Here is a 26,419-nt window from a genome sequence, read left to right as displayed (position 1 = left end):
CCCCTGTGACGACCGTCACGAACCCCAGAGAGCTCGCGTATAAATGCAGGCGCTCTTCCTCTCTTCTTCCTCATCAATCACCACTCTCATACCATTCTGCTCTCCGTTATTCAATTCTTTACATTTTTTTTCAAGCGTGTAACTCACAATATTCCATCTCACCCACAAACACCAAAAGTTTCATAAACCTTATCAATGGCCCATCAAGAAAGAGCTGCTCCCGACCTTTCAACCGTCGTATTCCGAAATGGAGAAGTCGGCGAACGCCAAAGAGACAACTACCTCAAGTTCTACCAATGCTCGATTCAAGCTACGAGGTATGTTGATAATGAATGCCTGACGGAACTAGGACTTTTGGAGGGTGTGGAGTGGATGCTGACAAACTCCAGCCTAACGCAACTATGTACCACACCGCAACCAACCTTCGAAGCACTGACCTTGGAATTTCTGAGTTCCTACTCCTATATCACACCCCCTGGCGCAACTCAATTTCTCACCAGAGTCGCACCATTTAGATTATTCGGCACCGAGTATTCCCTAAACCAAACCCAGATAGCGTGAATGCTTGGTTTCCGACATGGAGAAGGAATTCACTGTTGTATCCCTGACGGATGGTCAGAGATAGCATTTCAAGTTTGGCACAACCTCACCAACATGAACGCCACGAGCTGGGATACGCTTAACGCAACATATATTTAAAACCCAGCCATTAGATATTTCCACCGAGTCCTAGGGCACACAGTTTTTGGAAGAGTCAACAATCATAAGGTAAACTCCAAGGAACTTTTCCTTCTTCACTGTGTGTTTGCCCCAATTGCGTTCAATGTCACTCCTTTCCTACTAGCCAACATCCAGGCTGCGTGCATGAGAGACAGCCAGGCGTTTTGTTTTGGGGGAATCATCACCTCCATAGCACTAGGCTTGAATCTGGGAGATAGGCTCGCCAACTTGTCAGCTTTGCCAGCAGAATTCCTCGACATCCACTACTGCCGTGCTTCGCACCTAATCAAAGCCAGAGACGATGGGAAGTATCATCCTGTTGTTAGAAACAAGATAGTACGAAGCATCATCATGCCCAACAGGAACCACACAGATCCGAAAAAATGGCAAATTGGATATTTGATCTGGATGCCCTCGAGGCAAATGAAGGAAATCCTGGTAATGGAGCAGATGAAGTCGAGGAGGAGCTTGATCGAGGCATGCCACAGCCATCTCAGGAGTACGCTGCAGAGACTTCTTCCCGAGGACAGCAGAGAAGCGAACGAAGAAGCGCCACCATGGAAAACATCTACGCCGAGATGTTGCGACACAACCAAAGAATGGAAGACCTCCAGACGAAAATGATGCAAGCGATCCAGCAAATGCAGCGGGATCAGCACGATTATGCAAACTGGCATGATCAGGGGATGGCGGAGCTTTCATACTAGATGAGTGCCCTGACTTATCGCGTAGATGCCATCCAGGAGTACACTCAGCATGTAGGGTTGGATCCTACCCAGCGAGGGAGAGGTGAGCGCGCAAGAGCAAGAGCCAGAGCACGCAGAAGCCAACAATGTAACGACGAGTAGTGACATTTGTTTCTTTCTTTTTATTCTGTATACTGTCGCATTGAGGATAATGCATTGATTAAATATGGGAGGAAATCCTTATCACTCCTCTACTTGTTTCTATTGTTAGTATTTTTCAGCCAATACAAAATTTTTTGTTTGTCCTTATCAATCATTTATACATATTTTGGCATAACAATTTTTTTCCTTAAGATTAAATGCATACCCTACGAGTATATAGGTTGTCTTGCAAAGGTTTTGTTAGGAAAATTGAGAAAGATCTAACAAGATTGATATCGTCCTGACACCTTAGACCCTTCACTTCTACGAGAGCAGTTTGAATAACCATTATACCGGCACCTTAAGTCTCCATTCTAGATTAACCCCTAGTAGTTTATACTAGCAGTCAGCACCGCCTCAAGCGCAAACCACGTGGAGAGTCGATGAATATAAGTGTTTGATGCCTAAAAATTAAGAAATTCCTTCATACTATTGCTATCAAGAAATTGAAGAACCATACAAAAGGTTGCAAAGATTTACAAAAAGAAGGAACAGAAACCCCAGTTGGTTGGTCCAGAGGTACCTGGTACTGGACTCGGTAGGGCGAACTACGGTTCGATCCCCCACAACCTTCAAAAAGGGGATATATAAAGGGGTACCGCACTAGTGTACCAGACCCCCGTGCTGAGAAAAGGATCAAAGTCACTAACCAGCTACTTCACTAAGTGCGTGCAGAGGCAAAGGGATTAATGTGATTGCGCCAGAATGAAACCAGGTGAAATACGAACAAGAGACACTAGGTTGAGCTATAATGACATGATTCGAACTGGCTTGTGCAAAGGAGAGATCTACGCTTATGCTTAATTCTCGTGTCGTCACCGTAGCTTTAGTGTTTTACTCGAATATCAGCCATCTTAACAATCCACCTGACAACCACGTACGAATGGGTAATGTATTCGCGTTTAACTTTGTTTTCAAATTGTATTTGCTTGAGGAAAATCAAAGATTCAAGTTTAGGGGAGTTTGATAACACGAAAATACATAAGATATTTTCCTTGATTTACACTCAAAGATCATACCATTTTAATTAATATTCAGAATATTCCGCAAGTATTCGAGTTGTTTTTGCAGGTATTTAAATCTCCAAGAATTAATGAGCAAAATGAAGAAAAGGAAGAAAAAGAAGAAGAAACAGACGAGAAAGCACAGAAAAAAGAAGAAAACCAAAATGCAGAATTTGCTGACGTGACAACCGTCACAAGCTTCATGACGACCGTCACGACCCAGCCTGTGACGACCGTCACACGCCCATGACGAGCGTCACACGACCAAGTTTTACGCTTTGAAACAGTCAATCAGAGGCACCCAAACGTGCCTAAATTCTCTCCAACAGCTTGACTCCCCCGGAGATTCCTCATTCAACTAGTCTTCCTTAATTTTCTCAACCGCCAAGACCTACCAAGGAAATATATAAAGGACCAAAGTTGGAAAAATTGGAACATCTACACTTACGCTCTGCAATTGAATTTTTACAGCATTCTAGCTTTTTAGTTATTTTCTTTTCAGCAACTTTGTTTCCGTTGCCTTAGTTCATTTGTCATTCTTCTTAGAATTTCCTTTTCCCTTTTCCTTTCCATTTTCCAGTTAGCCATAGTAGTAGTTTCCTACACTGGGGAACTACTACACTTTATTTAATTTAGTAAGCAATTGTATTGAAGAAGCAGAATCCTACCGACTTGTGGAGGACTGCTCAAGTACTCGAAGATTCGCCGTACTCTTTTAATCCAATTGCCAAGTTTTTATTAAATTATTATTAGTGCCTTGTTATTGTTATAATTATGTCTGCCACACTGTTAATCTGTTTATGCTATGTGTTTGCTTTATTTAGCATGTCCGGCTAAACTACCGGTATCGGTATGTAACAATTTAATTTGATGGGATTTAATAAGAATCGGTGAAAACTCTTTTCCTCAAACAATCTTTTAGACCGAGGTTTTTAATTTAAATTTAATTAACTTTATCATAAAAGCGTGAGAAGTTATTTATACGGTTTTGCCACGAGAGTGGGAAATTAACTAAGGTGAGAACTAACAATCGCGAGAGCGTGAGGCTCGATCTAGATAGTAAAAATTAGGCGTTAAGTTTAAAAACAACGAGAGCACTTTAAAAACAATTAGAACTTATTTATTTTCAAAAAGTAATTTTAACTTCAAATGGGACAGCGAGAGCGTATATTCTGACTTAAAGCTATAGGCCAGATCAACAATCACGAGAGTGTGAGATAAAGCCTTTTAAATAAATATTTTCTACTGAGAGATATTTGGCATTTAAACTATTCACCGGTGACTTATCAAATCCCTGACAATTAATGCGTTGTATATTGATTCTTTCCATCAATTCTTTCTTAAAACTAAATTTCCCTTAGATCTAATATTCTGCACCCGAACTTCTACTAATCATTCCCTTAGCTTAACATAGTGACATTAGTAACACTAGTTTGACCATAGGTCCCTGTGGGATCGATATCTTTTAAAACTAAAGCGATTGGACTGTGCACTTGCAGTCAAGTACCCGATAGAGTATATTTTATATATAGTTACGACAATCATCATTAATTGATCTCTAGCTTGTCGATAGCTAGATGATCATGAATGTCCCTCTAGAGTTCTTCAATCCAAAAGGAATGACCTTATAGCATAAGGTTCTTGATCGCTCTATTCGCAAGTGCACGAATCGCGTCAGAGTAATATAAAAGCGTATTGATCCCACAGAGACCAAATTGTGAATCTATCGATTACTATCGTTACGATGTTTATCTAAGGCGGTATAAAAGAGATATTGATGTTACAAAATAACAGTAAATAAAGGAAATAATAAATACAGTGCAGATAAAGACAGGTTTGAATGTATTTCACGTCAATTAAATGATGTTTCAATTGTCTAAGTAGAACTACTTATGGGGAAATATTTTCTACTCTTGAAAGGAATCCATTTAACAGGAATTGTCGCTTTCGCATATTCAGAACCGAGTTTACCCTTAAATTAAGGCCTTTTATTGTCACTTATAAAAGGTGCGCAGAACGCGAAAGTAGTAAACTTATTTTTAAGATATAAGACTCGTAAACTTAGTTGAAAAGTGATTTTGATTTGGAAAGTTTACCCAAGGAGTTTCCTGATTTTAAATCTATCAACGCGTCCGAAAACAGTTTCAAAAATCATTTTTCCTTAAAGTGATAAAAATTCCTAGTTAACTAAGCCAGGGTGCTTTAGCACTCCTTGAGTAGTTAAAACTAACCAATTTTGTTTTAGAAAACTCGAATTGAAATCAAAATAGCCCTTAAAGCATTTCTACAAATTCAATATGTGAAACATCTCTTTAACCGCAATCCTTACATTCTAACCTTTGAAAGATTTAGCCATACATGGTAATACAAACAAACATAACGATATTGATCATGATGAAAAATTGTTTTAGAATGTAAGGCGTAAAGAACAAGTAAAGCGTGTAAAATAATTAAAACGAGCAATAAAGACAATGGCGAGAAATTTAAATAAAGTAAAGACAATGACAAAAATTAAATAAAGTAAAGCATAGCAAGAATTTAAATAAAGTAAAGCATGGCAAGAAATTAAATAAAGTAAAGCATAGCAAGACATTAAATAAAGTAAAGCATGACAAGTAAAATAAATAAAAGCGATTAAATTAGAACCTGCTCCAAACGGAGGCTTTAAATCTGATACAAGGAAAATAAACCTTTGACTCAAAAGATAAAGACGACAGCAAAATCAAAGTACTCCAACTCAATCTCACTAAGGTGCGATAACCCCTCGGTGTGACGGATTACCGCTTTTATAGATGATAATATAGTCTTAGTGTTGTAAACTAAGTTGGATGATTTAGAAATGAACTAGAATGACCTATTTATAGAGGAATTCAGCAGCTTGCAAAGACCAAGGTGCCCTTCAACTTCTCCTTAGTGGGAACGTGAAATGCAAAGGTGGCGCCCGCCACCCCTTCATGGCGCCCGCCATGTGTGTGAATGGGAAAGTTCATGGGATCGTGGCGGTTACCTCCTGGTTGAGGGATGATGAGTCATGGCTTCTCCTATAGTGGTCGCCATGCATACCGCCGTGTGTAAAATATTTGCCGAAAAACCCTAAGTTTTGGTATTTTTGCTTCATTTCTTCTAAAAAGGTCCCGAAAGAGCGAAATATCTGAAAACAACATAAATGAGAGCATAACACAAGCAAAATGATAATAAAGACCTAATAAACATGTGAAATCCGATTCAAAAACACGGTGTGATTCAGTGTGATCAAATTCTCCTACACTTAAACCTTTGCTTGTCCTCAAGCAAAACTCTTTATAGTTTATGCAAGAAAAATAGTATCAACCAGAGTTAATTCAAGGAAAAAAGGCTTATAAGTTCATTCAAGGAATGTATCGATAGGTACTAACGAATCGAACTAAGGATATTGTAGTGACACTTCCCGCAAATGCGGTTATAGGCTTTATTCCTATACAAATCAATCCACATCACCCCACCATACCTAGGCCTTCTTTTCATCTTCTTCAAGTCCTTTTCATTCAGGTGCAATCACATTAAGCCTGTTATCCTCACATACTCATAGTAAGGTGACCGGTTAGTGATTATGATCTTAAGCATGGGGCTCTGGTATATAAGTTGGTGTAACCCCTTTATTTAACCCAATTGTAGTTGTTGAGGATTGGATCGTAATCCACCCTACCAAGTTCAGTGTAACACCCTTCTACCCAAACGACATATTTAAATAGATTATCAGAGTACAACATGTAGAAGAGTTTACATTTCTTACAACATAACAATTATCGCATCACAACATAAAACATATTATTTATTTTATTAAAATTTCGCAGCGGACAACAACATTAATATTATCATTCATCATATAACAATTCATAATAATGGTTCAACATTATCTCAACAAAACATCTCAACATGTTAGTCATCATAAACAACGTAAATAATAATCAATTATCTATCGAATCCCATAACCCCGGTGTCACATGACCAGAGCATTTGACTCGACTCAGTATAATAACTCTACACTTATTCTTCAAACCTCAACAATAGCTACTCCTCTTTATCTGCACATTGCTCATCATAGATGAACATAAACACATGCAGAAGGGGTGAGAATTACATTATTAAATAATAATATAACGACAGAAATATAAACATAAATATATTTCACATATGCCAACACAGCTCATCATAATCATCATAATCAACATATTCATGAACATCAACAAAACAACATATCAAATGCAATGCACACACCCATGCATGACTCAACACGACTCGGTATACCCATTTTGTGACCAACTACAGGATCACCACTCCCAGATTCATCACCATAGAATCCGAGTTCCCCGCAAGGAACCAAGCCTCTCAACAAGCCCGGAGTCAACAACATCATTGGAACTCAGTCCGTTCATCACTAGGCATCGGCCTTTCATGAATGCATGCACACCAAGCATGCATCATAATCAACATAGCAACAACAACATCATATCGTCATGTTATCATCATCATTAACACATTCTATCACAAAAGCATATCACATCATGCCACATAATCAAACACAGTATTATCACACTCTACCAATATCTATACCACTCAAAGCAACGGGAAATGATCCCTCGTATACCATGCATCAGCTAAGTTACCTCGCTCAGCCTAAACAACCAAAAACTGCACAACAACAGCCCAGGAAAGACCACAAGTCTGCCCATACGCGTATTGCCTATGCTCATACGCGTATTACCCACGCCTGACCAAATCCATACGCGTATTGCCCATGCTCATACGCGTATGCTACGCGTATCACATTCCCATACGCGTACCAACAGAGACCAAAACACGTTCAAAACATCATCTTCCTCATCCATACGCGTATTGCCTAGTGCCATACGCGTACCAGCAATCTCATACGCGTATTGCCTAGTGCCATACGCGTATGACCAAAAACCAGATTTCCAGATCTGCAATGGCTTTCTCTGCTACGAGATCTATCCAAATTCATCCTTCCACAGTCCAAATTTCACACAAAATCACTCATATCATCTAATACAAATAGTCCCCTATTCGATTTCACAAATCCTAACATCGTTGCATATAATTTCTACGAATTCCTTCGATTAAAATCTCCATTTTCGTTCATCCAATATTTCACCATTTTCAGCATATTATTGTTTAATAAGGTTCAGACCCCTTACCTCTTTGGATTGAAGGAAGCTCTGAGCAATCTTTGGCCTTTTCCTCTTCCTTCTCTTTCTCTTCAGCGTTTCTCCCCCCTTTCTCTGACTCTGAGGCAAAACACGTGAAAACAACCTGAGTCCTCACTTTGGCCTCTCTTATCCAATTTCCACTTTTACCCTTCCACTCTTCATATTCCCTTTATTTTATTTATTTAATTATTATTAAAATAAATAACATCTATAATAATAAAAATAATCCAATAATTCAACTTTATTTAATTAAATTAATAAAATAATATTAACTCAATTAAATAATTCTCTTATTTTAATCGGGGTGTTACAACTCTCCCCCACTAAAAGAGTTTTCGTCCTCGAAAACATACCTCAAGCAAATAGAGCCGGATACGACTCCTTCATCTGATCTTCACGCTCCCAAGTCAAGCTCTCACCAGTTGGACCTCCCCAAACAACTTTCACTAGAGCAATCTTCTTACCTCTCAGGGTCTTCTCTTCTCGGTCATCTATCTGAATTGGCAACACCTCAACGGTCAAATTATCCCTCACCTGGATATCATCCAACTGAACAACATGCGAAGGATCCGCAATATATTTTCTCAACTGAGATACATGAAACACATCATGCAGATTAGAAAGCGACGGCGGTAAAGCTATCCGATACGCCACTTCCCCAACCCTCTTCAAAATCTGATACGGACCCACAAACCTCGGAGTAAGCTTTTTAGACTTTAAAGCTCTACCCACACCTGTCGTCGGAGTAACTCTCAAGAACACATGATCTCCCTCTTGGAACTCAAGTGCCTTTCTCCTGTTATCATGATAACTCTTCTGACGACTCTGAGAAATCTTCATTTTCTCCTGAATCATCTTAACCCTTTCAGTCGTCTGCTGCACAATCTCAGGTCCGAGTACAACACTCTCACCTGATTCATACCAACACAATGGAGTTCTACACCTCCTACCATATAATGCTTCATATGGAGCCATACCGATACTAGCATGAAAACTATTATTATAAGTAAACTCCACCAACGGCAAATAACTATCCCAAGAACCACTCTGCTCCAACACACAAGCTCTCAACAAATCCTCCAAGGATTGGATAGTTCTTTCGGTCTGACCATCAGTCTGAGGATGATAAGCTGAACTCAACCTCAACTTAGTTCCCAACGCTTTCTGCAAACTTTCCCAAAATCTAGAAGTAAATCTGGGATCTCTATCAGACACAATACTGGATGGAATACCATGCAGCCTCACTATCTCCTCAATATACAACTCTGCCAACTTCTCTAAAGAGTGATTAATTTTCATCGGTAAGAAATGCGCCGACTTAGTCAATCGATCCACAATCACCCAAATAGAATCATTACCTTTCACCGTCCTCGGCAATCCCGTCACAAAATCCATGGAAATGCTATCCCACTTCCATTCAGGAATCTTCAAAGGTTGCATCATACCTGCCGGTTTCTGATGTTCAATCTTTGACTTCTGACAAGTCAAACAGGCATACACAAACTTAGCAACATCTCTTTTCATACCAGCCCACCAAAACAACTTCTTCAAATCTTGATACATCTTAGTTGCACCTGGATGGATACTCAATCCACTCCTATGGCCCTCTTCAAGAATACTCTTTTTCAATTCAGACACCTCAGGAACACAAACTCTACCTTTAAATCGCAGGATGCCATTCTCATCAATCTCAAAATTACCACCATTACCCTGGTTAACCATAGTAATATGATCAACTAGAGCGACATCAACTTGCTGACCATTCCGAATATCTTCTAGAATTCCACTAGTCAACTTCAGCATACCCAACTTTACACTATCAGCGGAAACTTCACAACCCAAACTCATATCACGGAACTGTTCAATTAACTCAAGCTCCCGAACCATCATCATGGACATATGTAGAGACTTTCTACTCAGCGCATCTGCAACTACATTAGCCTTACCGGGATGATAACTCAATTCAAAGTCAAAATCCTTCAGTAATTCTAACCACCTTCTCTGCCTCATATTTAACTCTTTCTGATCAAACAGATACTTCAGACTCTTGTGATCACTGAACACTTCGAATCTGGAACCATACAGATAATGCCTCCACATTTTCAACACAAATACAACAGCTGCAAGTTCTAGATCATGCGTAGGATAATTCCTCTCATGAACTTTCAACTGTCTAGAAGCATAAGCTACAACTTTACCATTCTACATCAAAACACCACCAAGACCCATCAAAGAAGCATCACAATAAACAACGAAGGACTCACCAGGATTAGGCAAGATCAACACTGGAGCACTGGTCAACCGCCTCTTCAACTCAACAAAACTCGCTTCACAAGCTGCATCCCACACATACACTTGACCCTTCTTAGTCAACTGCGTCAACGGCAATGCCAACCTAGAGAAGCCCTCAATAAATCTGCGATAATAACCAGCTAACCCCAGAAAACTGCGTATCTCAGTAGCAGACTTCGGAGTCTCCCACTATAATACAGCATCAACTTTAGCAGGATCAACAGAAATCCCACCACTCGAAATCACATGGCCAAGGAAACTCACTTCCTTCAACCAGAACTCACATTTAGATAACTTTGCATATAATTTCTTTTCTCTTAACACCTGCAAAACAATTCTCAGATGTCCTGCATGCTCTTCTTCCGTCTTAGAATATATCAATATATCATCTATGAACACCACAACAAAATTATCAAGGTACGGATGAAATATACGATTCATATATTCCATAAACACACCTGGAGCATTAGATACACCGAACGGCATCACAGTGTATTCATAATGACCATACCTCGTACGGAAAGCAGTCTTCGCAATATCGTCTGACTTCACTCGGATCTGATGATAACCCGACCGCAAATCAATCTTACTGAAAACATGAGCTCCGACCAACTGGTCCATCAAATCATCAATCCACGGCAATGGATACCGATTCTTGATAGTCACCTTATTCAACTGCCGATAATCGACACACAACCTCATCGTACCTTCTTTCTTCTTCACTAACAACACTGGTGCACCCCAAGGAGAAACACTTGGACGCACAAACTTCTTCTCAAGCAATTCTTCAAGTTGCTTCTTCAATTCAACTAATTCAGTTGCCGACATTCTATAAGGAGACATCGACACTGGACTCGTACCTGGTACTAAGTCAATGGCAAATTCGACTTCACGTTCTGGAGGTAAATCACTTACATCCTCCGGAAACACATCCTGAAATTCACAGACAACAGGCAAATCTACACTCACCACTTTCTTATCCGATTGCAGAGACGCAAATAAAGCGAATATCTGAGCTTCATTTTTCACAAAATCCCCCACCTGCTTAGCAGATAGAAATCTTGCCTCATCATTCTCACCAACTTCAGAAAATCGCACCGTCTTCCTATAGCAGTTGATAAACACGCCATAGAATTCTAGCCAATTCATTCCCAGAATAATATCAATTTGGTGCAAGGGTAAGCACACCAAATCAACCACGAACTCTCTCTCAAAGATCGTCAACTGACAACCTCGACAGACCACAGAAGTCTTCACAGAACCATTAGCAGGAGTATCTATCACCATACTTCCGCCTAGGGACGACATAATCACACCAATCCTGGTCGCACACTCATACGAAATAAACGAATGAGTAGCACCAGTGTCAACAATAGCAAGCAATTCAACATTATTAATCAAGCAAGTACCTTTAATCAGATTATCTTCTTTAGGAGCTTCAGCCCCACTCAGAGCAAACACCCTACCAGTAGTATGAGCTGCAGTAGCCGCCTTCTTCGGTTTCGAGCACTGCGAACTGATATGGCCTTTCTCACCACAATTAAAACATGTCGGACCAGCATCCTTACATTCAGTAACTCTATGTCCAGCCTGACCGCATCGGAAACATCTCGGCACTTTCTTGGTACAGCTATCAGCACGGTGGCCTGGCTCGCCACACTTGAAACATTCACCAGCTATGGGAGATCCTCCTCCACTTGGCTTCTTCGCATCTACCACTTTCTGCTTACCTTTACCATTCGGAGATGCATAAGGACTACCACGATCCTTATTCTTCTTCTCACTAAGACTCTTGTAGTGAGCAGTCCTAGCCTTGCTATCTTCATCAAATATCCTGCACTTGTTAACCAGTGTAGGAAACCTACGAATCTCCTGGTAACCAATGCCCTGTTTGATCTCGGGACGTAACCCGTTCTCAAACTTGACACACTTGGATTCCTCAGCATCAGCATTATTATAATGAGGACAATACTGCACCAGCTCCTCGAACTTCGAAGCGTAATCAGCAACAGACATGTTACCCTGCTTCAGTCCCAGAAATTCCATCTCCTTCTTACATCGCACATCAGCAGGAAAATATTTCTCCAGAAAGGCCGTCTTGAACCTTTCCCAAGTCATCTCAGCACCTGGTACTTCAATCCTCTGTCGAGTGTTATCCCACCAGTTTTCAGCCTCTTCAGATAACATATGCGTACCAAACTGCACCTTCTGTGCTTCAGTACACGTCATCACCCGGAAAATCTTCTCAATTTCCTTCAGCCAAATCTGAGCACCATCTGGATCATAGCGCCCCTTGAATGTAGGAGGGTTATTCTTCAGAAACCTTCCCAAATTCTTAAACTCGTCGACCGGCGGATTCTGCTGCGCCTGCATAGCCTGCGCCATAGCAGCCAAAGCCTCAGCAATCGCACGGTCATTTTCTCCAGCCATACTCTGCACAACACCACCACAACCGTTAAATATCGACAGTGTCATTTACACTAATCGACCAACAGGGAAAACATCACATTATGACTCGACTGGACTGACCATGCTCTGATACCATTTGTAACACCCCAAACTGCTTTCAGGATTATCGACTAACCCCACAAACCAACACGGGTCTTTTCGGCATGTTTTGTCCTCACACACACACTTTCCGGGAAACTTCCCAGAAGGTCACCCATCCCAATACTACTCCAAGTCAAGCACGCTTAACTATGGAGTTCTTATCTATTGGGCTACCGAAAAGAAGATGCATCTTGTTGGTATAGGTAGTACCAATTAATCCTTATAAGCCTTCATTCAACCATGCAGTCCCATACCTGCATAGCCTCAGGATCCCTCTCATTCCGATGTGAATTCGGTTTTCCCCTCGAAGCTGCTAGGAGTGTCTCATTGTCATGCATCATGCATCGACAACCACTCCATCGCCCTCAGATGTTACATGTAACCCCTCTTCGGCCTCTCCGACATCGGGTGTTACATGCCCACCAACTTCCGCTTGGTTCGTCCCCGAACCACATCGTACTGGGAGAGGTTTGGCTCTGATACCACTAATGTAACACCCTTCTACCCAAACGACATATTTAAATAGATTATCAGAGTACAACATGTAGAAGAGTTTACATTTCTTACAACATAACAATTATCGCATCACAACATAAAACATATTATTTATTTTATTAAAATTTCGCAGCGGACAACAACATTAATATTATCATTCATCATATAACAATTCATAATAATGGTTCAACATTATCTCAACAAAACATCTCAACATGTTAGTCATCATAAACAACGTAAATAATAATCAATTATCTATCGAATCCCATAACCCCGGTGTCACATGACCAGAGCATTTGACTCGACTCAGTATAATAACTCTACACTTATTCTTCAAACCTCAACAATAGCTACTCCTCTTTATCTGCACATTGCTCATCATAGATGAACATAAACACATGCAGAAGGGGTGAGAATTACATTATTAAATAATAATATAACGACAGAAATATAAACATAAATATATTTCACATATGCCAACACAGCTCATCATAATCATCATAATCAACATATTCATGAACATCAACAAAACAACATATCAAATGCAATGCACACACCCATGCATGACTCAACACGACTCGGTATACCCATTTTGTGACCAACTACAGGATCACCACTCCCAGATTCATCACCATAGAATCCGAGTTCCCCGCAAGGAACCAAGCCTCTCAACAAGCCCGAAGTCAACAACATCATTGGAACTCAGTCCGTTCATCACTAGGCATCGGCCTTTCATGAATGCATGCACACCAAGCATGCATCATAATCAACATAGCAACAACAACATCATATCGTCATGTTATCATCATCATTAACACATTCTATCACAAAAGCATATCACATCATGCCACATAATCAAACACAGTATTATCACACTCTACCAATATCTATACCACTCAAAGCAACGGGAAATGATCCCTCGTATACCATGCATCAGCTAAGTTACCTCGCTCAGCCTAAACAACCAAAAACTGCACAACAACAGCCCAGGAAAGACCACAAGTCTGCCCATACGCGTATTGCCTATGCTCATACGCGTATTACCCACGCCTGACCAAATCCATACGCGTATTGCCCATGCTCATACGCGTATGCTACGCGTATCACATTCCCATACGCGTACCAACAGAGACCAAAACACGTTCAAAACATCATCTTCCTCATCCATACGCGTATTGCCTAGTGCCATACGCGTACCAGCAATCTCATACGCGTATTGCCTAGTGCCATACGCGTATGACCAGAAACCAGATTTCCAGATCTGCAATGGCTTTCTCTGCTACGAGATCTATCCAAATTCATCCTTCCACAGTCCAAATTTCACACAAAATCACTCATATCATCTAATACAAATAGTCCCCTATTCGATTTCACAAATCCTAACATCGTTGCATATAATTTCTACGAATTCCTTCGATTAAAATCTCCATTTTCGTTCATCCAATATTTCACCATTTTCAGCATATTATTGTTTAATAAGGTCCAGACCCCTTACCTCTTTGGATTGAAGGAAGCTCTGAGCAATCTTTGGCCTTTTCCTCTTCCTTCTCTTTCTCTTCAGCGTTTCTCCCCCCTTTCTCTGACTCTGAGGCAAAACACGTGAAAACAACCTGAGTCCTCACTTTGGCCTCTCTTATCCAATTTCCACTTTTACCCTTCCACTCTTCATATTCCCTTTATTTTATTTATTTAATTATTATTAAAATAAATAACATCTATAATAATAAAAATAATCCAATAATTCAACTTTATTTAATTAAATTAATAAAATAATATTAACTCAATTAAATAATTCTCTTATTTTAATCGGGGTGTTACATTCAGCACCAGATACCTCTGAACCAACCAACAATAGGCATATCATTATATATATTTTTTTATTTTTCTTCTGCATGTTTCGCAAATGTCTTTATTTTGCTGGGTTAAATGACCGTGTGAGAGTCACCTAGCCCGGATTTTCATACAACTAGAGAATAAAGCACGAATTTTTGTGATCATTCACTTATTTTCATCGGTTCCCTACGTAGAGCATGCTTAAGCCAGAGCTGACTGCAAGGATAAACTACTTAAGGACTTATTTGGAACAAAAATTAGGGCCACATCATATGGGGTATCGGGATCGACTCTTATAATCATGAAGCCTACGGTGTTAAGACAATATCAATTTTTAGAAAAAAGTTTTCCCAAGTCTTTCACATCCCGTCATAAACCTGTCTTATAGCCTGAATATTCAAGATGCACTGTTTTCTTTGCTCACAATTTTTTTTTGGTAAGGTTAAAGAAATGGGAGAAGTACGGATACACTACACAGATGACTCGTCAAACACATGTTATTTATTAAAAGAAAAATCAAACAACTAAAACACACAAAACATACTAAAAATAAAGGAAAGCGATAGAAAGCGATAAAAATCTCCTCCTACACTTAAACTGAACATTGTCCTCAATATTTCGATATGAGATAGGGTAGGAGTAACCTGGAAGAGAGAAAGAGAGAGAGAGAGAGAGAGAGAGATATAGAGAGAGAGAGAGAGAGAGAGAACTATGGGTGATCACCGGTACCATCACCGCCACCGCCCTGGTCAGGATACCTGGGTTGACGATGCCTGCTACAAGTACTAAGTCCTTCTGGCAACTGCCTAGAGCGACCTAAGAGAGACCCTTGGTTGGCCTCAATAAGTGCGAAGTGATGCTCAGTAGCCTATCGCTGGCGATACTTCTCATTAGTGATCACAAGTAAGGACTCAGTGATAGTCCGATGTGCTTGATCACTACACTGCTAGGAGGTTACCGTAAAACTTATATTATCTGTCAATTGTTGGTTTATGGTATTCAGAAGGGTGTCACACCTTTCCTCTCGAGCCAGGTGCTCGCGCCACATCTCCTCAGTGATGTAAAAATCGAGAGTGGTACCTGCAAAATGGTCAGAAGAAGAAGGTGCAGTGTGTGCATGTGATGCAATAGGAATATCATGAGCAGATGACTGGTCACACCGGTCATACTCATCATCGGTCCCTTTCTCATCGTCCATAGGAACATTAGGTGGCAAAGGACCGGTAAAAGGTGGAGCATCGAGATCATACGTCCAGTTCCTTGCATGTCGCACATCTGTACGCTGAGAGCAAGGTAAAACAACACTGGGTATAGCTACACCATGGATCATGAGGTTATAACCACCTGCTCGCCGCACCTTGCATAATTTCATATCCTTCAAAAAAATTAAGTTAATGGTGCGGTGAGGGAGTGGTTCTAAGGTGGCTAACTCAGCGTTGAGATTTAATGCTCTAACAATAGAAGTAATTAAACCACCAAAAGAAATGGTTCCTCCCTTTTTAAGAATGGCGGACATATGTGCAAGCATAAAAGGAACAGGATTGATCCTTCGATTAGTGAGGAAACCCTGTAAAAATAGCAACTCGCGAGCATTTACTTTATTAGAATTCTCCTGACCGAAAATAGTACATGCCAAAAGATATCGAAAAATATGGATGGTCGGGTTATGAATATTGGAAGCTAAAATTCCTTCAAAGGAAGTGACAACCACATTTGATAATCTATTCAAAAAAGTAAATGCTTCGAGTGCCCGTTCAGCATCTAAGGGTGTCTCACAGATGGCACCCTCTCCATAAGGCATTCCTAACAAACCTGTTAAAGCATCGGTAGTGTACTCGTATTCCACATTAAACATTCTAAAACAAACGGTACCAACTGTGCTAGCAGTGCCAGGGTAAACAGTGTAAATTAGGGAACTCAAAAATTCCCTAGTTAGCCTATCATAGGTAGGTGCTTTATTAGCAAAAATATCGTGTAATCCTAAATTATCAAGCATATGAAAAACACTATGGTATGTCCCTAAATTATACACACAATCTTCGTCTACATACCTGGTAGCGAGAATTTCCCGTGATTGCAATTTTTGTAAAATTTTGTTTTGTCGCTCTCCGGGTTTTCCTCCGCGAAGAATGATGTTGTTGAACTCCATTCCGGCCATTGATGGTGCGTGAAGAGGAAAATGGGTGTTTATGGAAAGGAAGTGAAAAATGGAGTTTTAGTGGGTTTTTGGTAGAGAAATGGATGAGTGAAGTTTGGAAATGGTAATGGCTTAGAGTTAAAATGAGGAAGTTGGGATTTTTTGTGGACTTTGGTGGAGTTGGGAGGAGGAGAAAATGGATTTTGAGAGGTTGAAGAAGGTAAAAATGGTGAAATTGGGGATTCTGTCCTGTTAAATGTTCAGACCTCATGGCGCCCGCCATGGCTTCGGAATTGGTTGGGCCGGATTTGTTCATTGCTTCTTGGGCCACAACTTTTTGTCTTCATTTTTGCAAGAAGGGGGGTGCACATAGGTTTCTATGGTATGCTGTTTTTTTTATTAAGCTTGACAAAATAAAATAGTAAAGTGAGATAAAATAAAATGGACATAAAAACATATATATGTGAAGAGTTAGTAATAAGTCACGGGTCGAGATGTCCTATGAAAGAAAAAGCAAGCATAAAGTCAAAAGGAACAATAAAAACAAGCATAAATAATAAACAATCAGAAATAGGTAAATCAAACGGCATCTCTCGGTCGGTGATAGCATCAATGCTCAGGGAATACTGGAGTCTCCTCGACTTCGTATCCTCGGAGCTCTGCGATCTGGTGTCGGAGGTCGGCGATCTCATTATTCAGTATATCAGCTTCAGTGGCATGTGTGGTATCTGATACTTCTACCTGTAAAGCAACGTCAGCGAGCTCCTGGCGAAGCTGGACTATCTCCATATGAAGCTTAACCAGCTCTGAATGAATGCTTGGACTCTGAAGATTTGGATTATTGGTGAGGACTTTGATTTTGGTAGGTGCGATTCTCTTCTCATTTACTGTCTCACCTTAGCCTTCTATGGCATAGGCCTAGTTGGCCTGATCATAAACACAAGTTACCTGAGGGTCTGGTAAAGTAAAGTAGTGAATAGTCTCACCCTCGATCAAGAGTCTGTATTGATCCGATTGGAAGGAAGATCTCCTCATGAGGCCACGGTCCAAACAGAAGTCAATATCCATCAAAGTATACCTACAGTAAGACGTCAGGTGAAATAGTCTTCTATCAAGTCCTAGGGCGGAGGCTATATGAGTCATCGTGCTTCCAACGTGTATAGGGCTCACAGCGGAGTGAGCATTAAGATAGAGACTCTCGATCAGAAAAGCTCCGCAATCTACTGGGCTCCGCAATCTACTAGGCGTGACTGAGTGGTACAGTACATGAAGAAAATCTCTTCAGCACTTACATGTGTATAAGTGTCACTCTTCCCCAAGAAGGTGTGGGTAATAATCATCTGAAAGTATCTGAAAGCAGGATTATAGATCTTGTTAGAGATTTGGGTGGAAGGGTCAGGGCTACCTCCACATGTAATGTCACTCCAGAACTTCTCAACATCTCTACTCAGGAAATAGCTCATGGGGAGCTCAGATGAGGCATCATAAGCAGTCTGAAATCCAAGTAAGTCACCGAAACGCTTGTGGTTCAAGGTGTATTCTGTCCCAAACAACCTGAAATTAATGTAGCCACCATCACTAGCGTGACCAACATAGGGCTCGTAGTTCAGCGAGCTCAAGAACTCCAAAGTGAGGTTCCTGTAAGTCACATGCATCGCATCAGTATACTCATCCCATTACAACTGATTGCACAAATGCCTGATACTAGGCTCAATGCCTAATGCCTCCATGCAGCTTGAATCAGGATATCTGGTGGGCAGCATTAGACGCTGGGAAAGCATGGCGTAGCGCTGCTCCTGAACTGGGTCACGAAAGATCACTGGCATAGTGTCGAAATTCTCCATCCTGAAAAATTAGGTTAAAAAAAGAGGACACTTGAAATCGCAAATATTGTAAATGTTAGTCTAAACATAGATACATATATATAAAAAAAATTAAAATGTAAATTGAAATAGTAAAAGTAAAGCAAAGGAAAAGAAATCATGGGTTGCCTCTCATGCAACGCTTGTTTAACGTTGTTAGCTTGATGATTCGAACTTTATATATTAGAGGTAGGAACCGGAGGGTCGATAAGACTATGGCCAGGGTATTCTGTGGGGATGTCACCTCCTTGATATTGCTTCAGTCTTTATCCATTTACCACAAACGGATTACAGGAATTGTTCCGGATTTCAACTACTCCAGATTTTAGAATTTTGGAAACCTTAAAGGGGCTTGTCCATCTCGAACGCAGCTTACCTGGAAAAAGTCGTAATCTCGAATTGAAAAGGAGAACAGAGTCGCATATATTAAAGTCCTTTTTCACAATCCTTTTGTCATGCCATGCTTTGGTTCTTTCTTTGTATATAATGGAATTCTCGTAAGCGTTCTGACGGAGTTCCTCCAATTTGTGGATATCAAGGACTCGCTTCTCGTCAGATGTCAGGTAATCCAAATTCAGGGTCTTGATGGCCCAATATGCCTTGTGCTTGAGTTCAAAAGGTAAGTGGCATGACTTCCCGTAGACTAACCGGTATGGTGTAGTTCCAATAGGGTTTTGTAAGCAGTTCTGTAAGCCCACAATGCTTCTATTAGCTTTTCAGACCAATCTTTTCTGGATATTGAAACAGTTTTTTCCAAGATTTTCTTAATCTCTCTGTTAGATACTTCCACTTGACCATTAGTCTAGGGATGATATGGTGTTGCTACTCTGTGTTTTACTCCATACTTTCTTAAGAGTTTATCAAATATCCTGGATATAAAATGTGATCCACCATCACTTATGACAAGTCGTGGTACTCCAAATCTGGGAAAAATATTATTTGTAAACATCTTGATGACTACTCTTGTGTCGTTAGTGGGTGAGGCTATAACTTATATCCATTTGGATACATAGTCAACGGCTACCAAAATATACTTGTTTCCCATCGAAGATGGAAAAGGTCCCATGAAATCAATACCCCAAACGTCAAATAATTCCACTTCTTGGATGTTCTTCAAAGGCATTTCGTCGCGTCTTGAGATGTTTCCAGCGTGCTGGCACCGATCACATTGGACAATATAAGTATGGACATCACGCCATAGTGTTGGCCAATAAAGACCAACTTGAAGGATCTTAGCGTATGTCTTGGATGTGCTTTAATATCCACCATAAGGTGAAGAGTGACAATGCTCTATGATATTTCTAACTTCTTCTTCCGGGACGCAATGTCGAAAGTTGTTATCTGTTTATATTTTAAAAAGGAGTGGTTCGTCCCAATAGAAATGTCTTATATCTTTAAAGAACTTCTTCTTTTGTTGATAATTGAGGTCAGGTAGTATGATATCAGCGGCTAGATAATTCACAAAATCAGCGTACCATGGTACTCTGCTAATTTCTGAAACTGTCCCAAAGTTGTCTCTATCAGGTTCAAGGGGACCAATATCTAACTTAGCTATCAATTTGTCATAGGTGAAATCATCATTTATAAGTAAATGGTCTGGCTTTAAATGCTCTAGTCTGGAAAGATGGTCAGCAACTACGTTTTCTGTTCCTTTTTTGTCTCGAATATCTAAGTCGAACTCTTGTAGCAAAAGGATCCATCTGAGTAATCTAGGTTTTGCATCCTTTTTGCTTAGAAGGTAACGGATAGCTGCATGGTCTGTATAGACTATAATCTTAGATCCGACAAGATAAGACCTAAATTTATCAATTGCGAAAACTACAGCTAGGAGTTCCTTCTCCGTTGTTGTATAATTTAGTTGAGCGGCATCTAGGGTTCTACTAGCGTAATATATTACATGTAATTTCTTATCTTTTCTTTGCCCTAAAACAGGTCCTATAGAGAAATTGCTAGCATCACACATTATTTCAATGGGTTTAGTCCAATCCGGAGTTTGTAAAATGGGTGCTAAAATTAGTGCTTGTTTTAAATGGTTAAAGGCTTCGATACATTTTTCATTGAAAATGAATTCAACGTCTTTCATCAGAAGGTCGGTCAGGCCTTTGTTATTTTAGAGAAATCTATGATGAAGCGTCGGTAGAAACCGGCGTGTCCAAGAAAACTACGGACTTCTCTAAGTATCTTAGGAGGGTTAAGGTTTTCTATAACTTTTATCTTTGCTTTGTCGACCTTAGTGCCTCTTTCAGATATTATATGTCCTAACACTATGCCTTCTTTAACCATAAAGTGGCACTTCTCCCAATTTAACACAAGGTTAACTTCTACGCATCTCTCTAGGATTTTCTCAAGATTAATGAGGCAATTCTCAAAGTCGAACCCACATACCGAGAAATCATCCATAAATACTTCCATAATTCCGTCGAGATAATCTGTGAAGATTGACATCATACAACGTTGGAAAGTAGCTGGCGCATTACAGAGTCCAAACGACATTCGTCTGTAAGCAAACGTTCCGTAAGGACAGGTGAAAGTTGTTTTCTCTTGATCCTCGGGGTGTATGGGTATTTGGAAAAATCCAGAATATCCATCCGGATAACAAAAGTAAGAGTGTCTGGCAAGACACTCAAGCATTTGATCTATGAATGGAAGGGGGAAATGGTCTTTTCTAGTTGCCTTATTGAGCTTCCTATAATCTATGCACATACGCCATCCGCCTTCTATACGTTTAGCTACATGCTCGCCCTTCTTGTTTTGCACGACTGTGATGCCTCCCTTTTTGGGTACCACATGTACAGGACTTACCCATTTACTATCGGAGATCTGATAGATTATACCAGCTTCTAGCAGCTTAAGGACTTCCTTCTTTACCACCTCGCTCATTACAGGGTTGATTCTTCTCTGATGTTCTCTGGAAGGTTTTGAATCTTCCTCTAGCAAGATCTTGTGCATACACACGGATGGGCTTATACCTTTTAAATCAGAGATGTTGTATCCTAAGACAGAGGGGTATCTTCGTAAAACATTCAAGAGTTGGTTTGTCTCGTCTTAGTTTAAGGTGGCACTAACTATTACTGGGCGGTTCATTTCTTTATCCAAAAACTCGTATCTTAGGTTCTTGGGCAATTCCTTAAATTCTTGAGCTGGTTTTTGAGAATTTGGTGAAAGGTCTGGAGTAAGATCCAAACATTCGGTAGTGTGAGGTTCCGTTTCCTCTAGCTCGTCATCCTTTTCATTCGGGTTTGAAAATGGTTTGATCATAGGTCCTTCTTGATCAAATTCCCTTATGCATTCATCTATGATATCGATCGCGTAACATGCGTCTCCTATGATTGGTGCCATCAGGAACTTTGAAAGAATAAACTCTATCTTTTCATCCCCTACTTCGAAAGTTAATTTTGCTCTTTTAACATCTAGTATAGCTCCGGTTGTTGATAAAAATGGTCTACCTAAAAGGATAGGGATATCATCGTCTTACTGGATATCCATGACCACAAAGTCTATTGGGATATAAAGTTAACCGATCCTAACTGGGATGTCTTCTAAAATGCCTACAGGGTACTTGACAGACCTATCGGCTAATTGGAGGGACATCTTAGTTGGTTGTAATTATCCTAAGTTTAACCTTTTACACACAGTTAAGGGCATTAAACTCACACTAGCGCCTAAGTCTAGGAAAGCTTTGTCGATTACATGACTCCCTAGAATGCAAGGTATAGAAAAACTACCAGGGTCTTTCTCCTTCTTAGCAAGTTTATTCTCGGAAATAAAATTGCATTCCAAGGGTTTGGGATCGTCAAGCCTACGCTTGTTGGTTAAGATGTCTTTGAGAAATTTTGCGTAAGATGGAATTTGGGTGATGGCTTCAGTGAAAGGAATCTCTACATGAAGCTTCTCTATTACTTTTATAAACTTTTGGTATTGGTTATTGATTTTGGTTTGTTTAAGTCTTTGCGGATACGGGATTGGTGGTTTGTACGGGGGTGGTGGTTTGTATGTTTTATCCTTGGCTTCTCCTTCTTGGTCGGTTTGTTTTTCGTGTTCCACTGGTTCCTCTCCTTGGTTGGTAGGTATATTTTCTTTAGAAGCTTTGGACTCGCTCATTGCTGGGTTACGAGGCCCTTCGTAAGCGGTCCCACTTCATAATGAGATAGCGTTAGCTTGCCCTCGAGGGTTGAGTTGAGGTTGTCCAGGGAATTGTCCTCCAGGTGTAGTTTGTGGGCTTGGTTTTGTGCTACCTATGAGATCTGGGTTTCAAGCATCTTGTCGTGAGTGATTATCTGATCAACCTTAGTCCCTAATTGCGTTATCAGTTCGTTTACGTGAATGTTCTGGTTTAGGAATTCTTTATTTTACTGAGTCTGGCCTAATATAAAGCTCTCAATGATCTTCTCAAGGTTAGACTTCTGGGGCACAGCTTGCATAGGTTGATTTGGTTTTTTGGCTTAATAACCTTGTGGTATCTGAGGTGCATAATTTTGGATAGGGTTCTGGTTTTTATAGGAAACATTCGGGTGATTCTTCCATCCAGCGTTGTAGGTGTTTGAAAATTTTGGGCGTAATTCACTTGGTCAGTGTTCAGGTCGTTCAAAAGGTTACATTCCGCCGATTCTTGTTCTTTAGATCCACAAAGTTCACACTCTGTATGGACTACCACTACGGTGTTAGTGTTTGTAGATATATGTTTAACGTTAAGGGCAAAAGCGTCCATTTTCGCCTGCATCATGTCCATAGAGCTTATCTCATGTATTCCACCTTGGGTTTCCTTTTTCTCTATTGATGCTCGTACAGTTCCCCATTGGTAATGATTTTGGGCCATATCCTAAATTAGGTCACAAGCTTCAAGGTAAGTTTTGTTCATCAGCGCGCCACCAGCGGCAGCGTCGATGCTCATCTTTGTGTTATAATGGAGTCCATTGTAGAAGGTATAAACAATCAGCCATTGTTCTAGGCCATGGTGTGGACAGACTCTTAACAGCTCTTTATATCTCTCCCAAGCTTCAAAAAAAGATTCTCCTTGGTTTTGAGTAAATCTAGTTATTTAGTTTCGAAGAACAACAGTCTTACTAGGGGGAAAATATCTAGCAAGGAATACTCTTCTAAGGTCTTCCCATGTAGTTATCGAGTTAGCTGGAAGTGAATCTAACCATGAATGTGCTATATCCCTGAGGGAGAAAGGAAATAATCATAAACGAATCGCATCAGGTGAAGCACCGTTGGATTTAAAGATGTCGGCCAGTTGGATAAAGACTTTTAAATGTTGATTTGGGTTCTCAGTAGCGAGACCCGCGAATTGGTTCTGTTGCACTAATTGTAGTAAAGATGGTTTTAGTTCGAAATTGTTCATAGGAATGAGGGGGTTTACTATACTAGAACTAGGTTCCTCGTTAGAGGGTTGGGAAAATTCCTTAAGAGGTCTCCGGTCGCGATTCTCGGCCATAGCTTTCTTAATTCGGATGAGTAAGAGGCGTGTACGAGTGTAACATTCGGGTTCCGCTAAAGGATCTACTAAATTTCCCATACTACGGGTTCTTCGCATTTACCGGTTAATAATGCCTTAGTCTAGACGAAGTTGGTCCCCGGCAACGGCGCCAAAAACTTGTTCGCTCTATTCGCAAGTGCACGAATCGCATCAGAGTAATATAAAAGAATATCGATCCCACAGAGACCAAATTGTCAATCTATCGATTACTATCGTTACGATGTTTATCTAAGGTGGTATAAAAGATATATTGATGTTGCAAAATAACAGTAAATAAAGGAAATAATAAATACAGTGCAGATAAAGACAGGTTTGAATGTATTTCACATCAGTTAATCGATGTTTCGATTGTCTAAATAGAACTACTTATGGGGAAATATTTTCTACTCTTGAAAAGAATCCATTTAACAGGAACTGTCGCTTTCGCGTATTCAGAACCGAGTTTATCCTTAAATTAAGGCCTTTATTGTCACTTATAAAAGGTGCGCATAACGCTAAAGTAGTAAACTTATTTTTAAGAAATAAGACTCGTAAACTTAGTTGAAAAGTTATTTTGATTTGGAAAGTTTACCCAAGGAGTTTCCTGATTTTAAATCTATCAACGCGTCCGAAAATAGTTTCAAAAACCATTTTTCCTTAAAGTGATAAAAATTCCTAGTTAACTAAGCCATGTTTCTTTCTCACTCCTTGAGTAGTTAAAACTAACCAAGTGTGTTTCAGGAAAATCGAATTGAAAATCAAAATAGCCCTTAAAGCATTTCCACAGATTCAATTGTGAAACATCTCTTTAACCGCGATCCTTACATTCTAACCTTTGAAAGATTTAGCCAGACATGGTAATACAAACAAACACAACGATCATGATGAAAACTTGTTTTAGAATGTAAGACGTAAAGAACAAGTAAAGCGTGTAAAATAATTAAAACGAGCAATAAAGACAATTGCGAGAAATTTAAATAAAGTAAAGACAATGACAGAAATTAAATAAAGTAAAGCATAGCAAGAATTTAAATAAAGTAAAGCATAGCAAGAATTTAAATAAAGTAAAGCATAGAAAGAAATTAAATAAAGTAAAGCATGACAAGTAAAATAAATAAAAGCGATTAAATTAGAACCTGCTCCAAACGGAGGCTTTAAATCTGGTACAAGGAAAATAAACTTTTGACTTTGAAGATAAAGACGACAGCAAAATCAAAGTGCTCCAACTCAATCTCACTAAGGTGCGATAACCCCTCGATGTGACGAATTGCCGCTTTTACAGATAATAATATAGTCTTAGTGTTGTAAACTAAGTTGGATGATTTGGAAATGAACTAGAACGACCTATTTAAAGAGGAATTCAGCAGCTTGCAAAGACCATGGTGCCCTTCAACTTCTCCTTAGTGGGAACATGAAATGCAAAGGTGGCGCCCGCCACCCCTTCGTGGCGCCCGCTATGTGTGCGAATGGGAAAGTTCATGGGATCGTGGTGGTTACCTCCTGGTTGAGGGCTAATGAGTCATGGCTTCTCCTATAGCGACCGCCATGCATAACGCCATGTGTACAATATTTGCCGAAAACCCCTAATTTTTGGTCTTTTTGCTTAGTTTCTTCTAAAAAGGTCCCGAAAGAGCTAAATATCTGAATACAACATAAAAGAGAGCATAACACATGCAAAATGATAATAAAGACCTAATAAACATGTGAAATCCGAGTCAAAAACGCAGTGTGATCAGTTCTCCATGGGGTTATGAAAGTGGTTTTCTCCATGTCTTTTTAAGCCATTCGGATCTGCTTGTAAGTGGAGAAACCATCCATAAAAGAGAAAATAGAGAACTGAGCAGTGTTGTCCATTAACACGTCAATATGAGGTAATGGAAAGCCATCTTTGGGACTTTATCTATTCAGATCTCTATAATCTACGCACATTCTTACTTTGCCATCCTTCTTTGGCACGGGCAAAATGCTGGCAAT

At 40.0% G+C, this 26,419-nt stretch overlaps 1 non-coding gene across 1 annotated transcript; it reads left to right on the top strand.

Annotated features, from left to right (window-relative positions):
- Positions 1 to 23,933: 23,933 nt before the first annotated feature.
- On the top strand, positions 23,934 to 24,040 carry LOC127099782 (small nucleolar RNA R71). The gene has a single exon (XR_007794254.1). It is a non-coding gene; the product is annotated as a small nucleolar RNA R71 (small nucleolar RNA).
- The last annotated feature ends 2,379 nt before the right edge of the window (positions 24,041 to 26,419 follow it).

The sequence above is a fragment of the Lathyrus oleraceus genome, chromosome 6, assembly GCF_024323335.1.
Source record: "Lathyrus oleraceus cultivar Zhongwan6 chromosome 6, CAAS_Psat_ZW6_1.0, whole genome shotgun sequence".
In the NCBI taxonomy this organism is placed as follows: Eukaryota; Viridiplantae; Streptophyta; class Magnoliopsida; order Fabales; family Fabaceae; genus Lathyrus; species Lathyrus oleraceus.
Note: the sequence above shows the minus strand (reverse complement) of the source record. Positions and strands in the feature narration are given on the sequence as shown.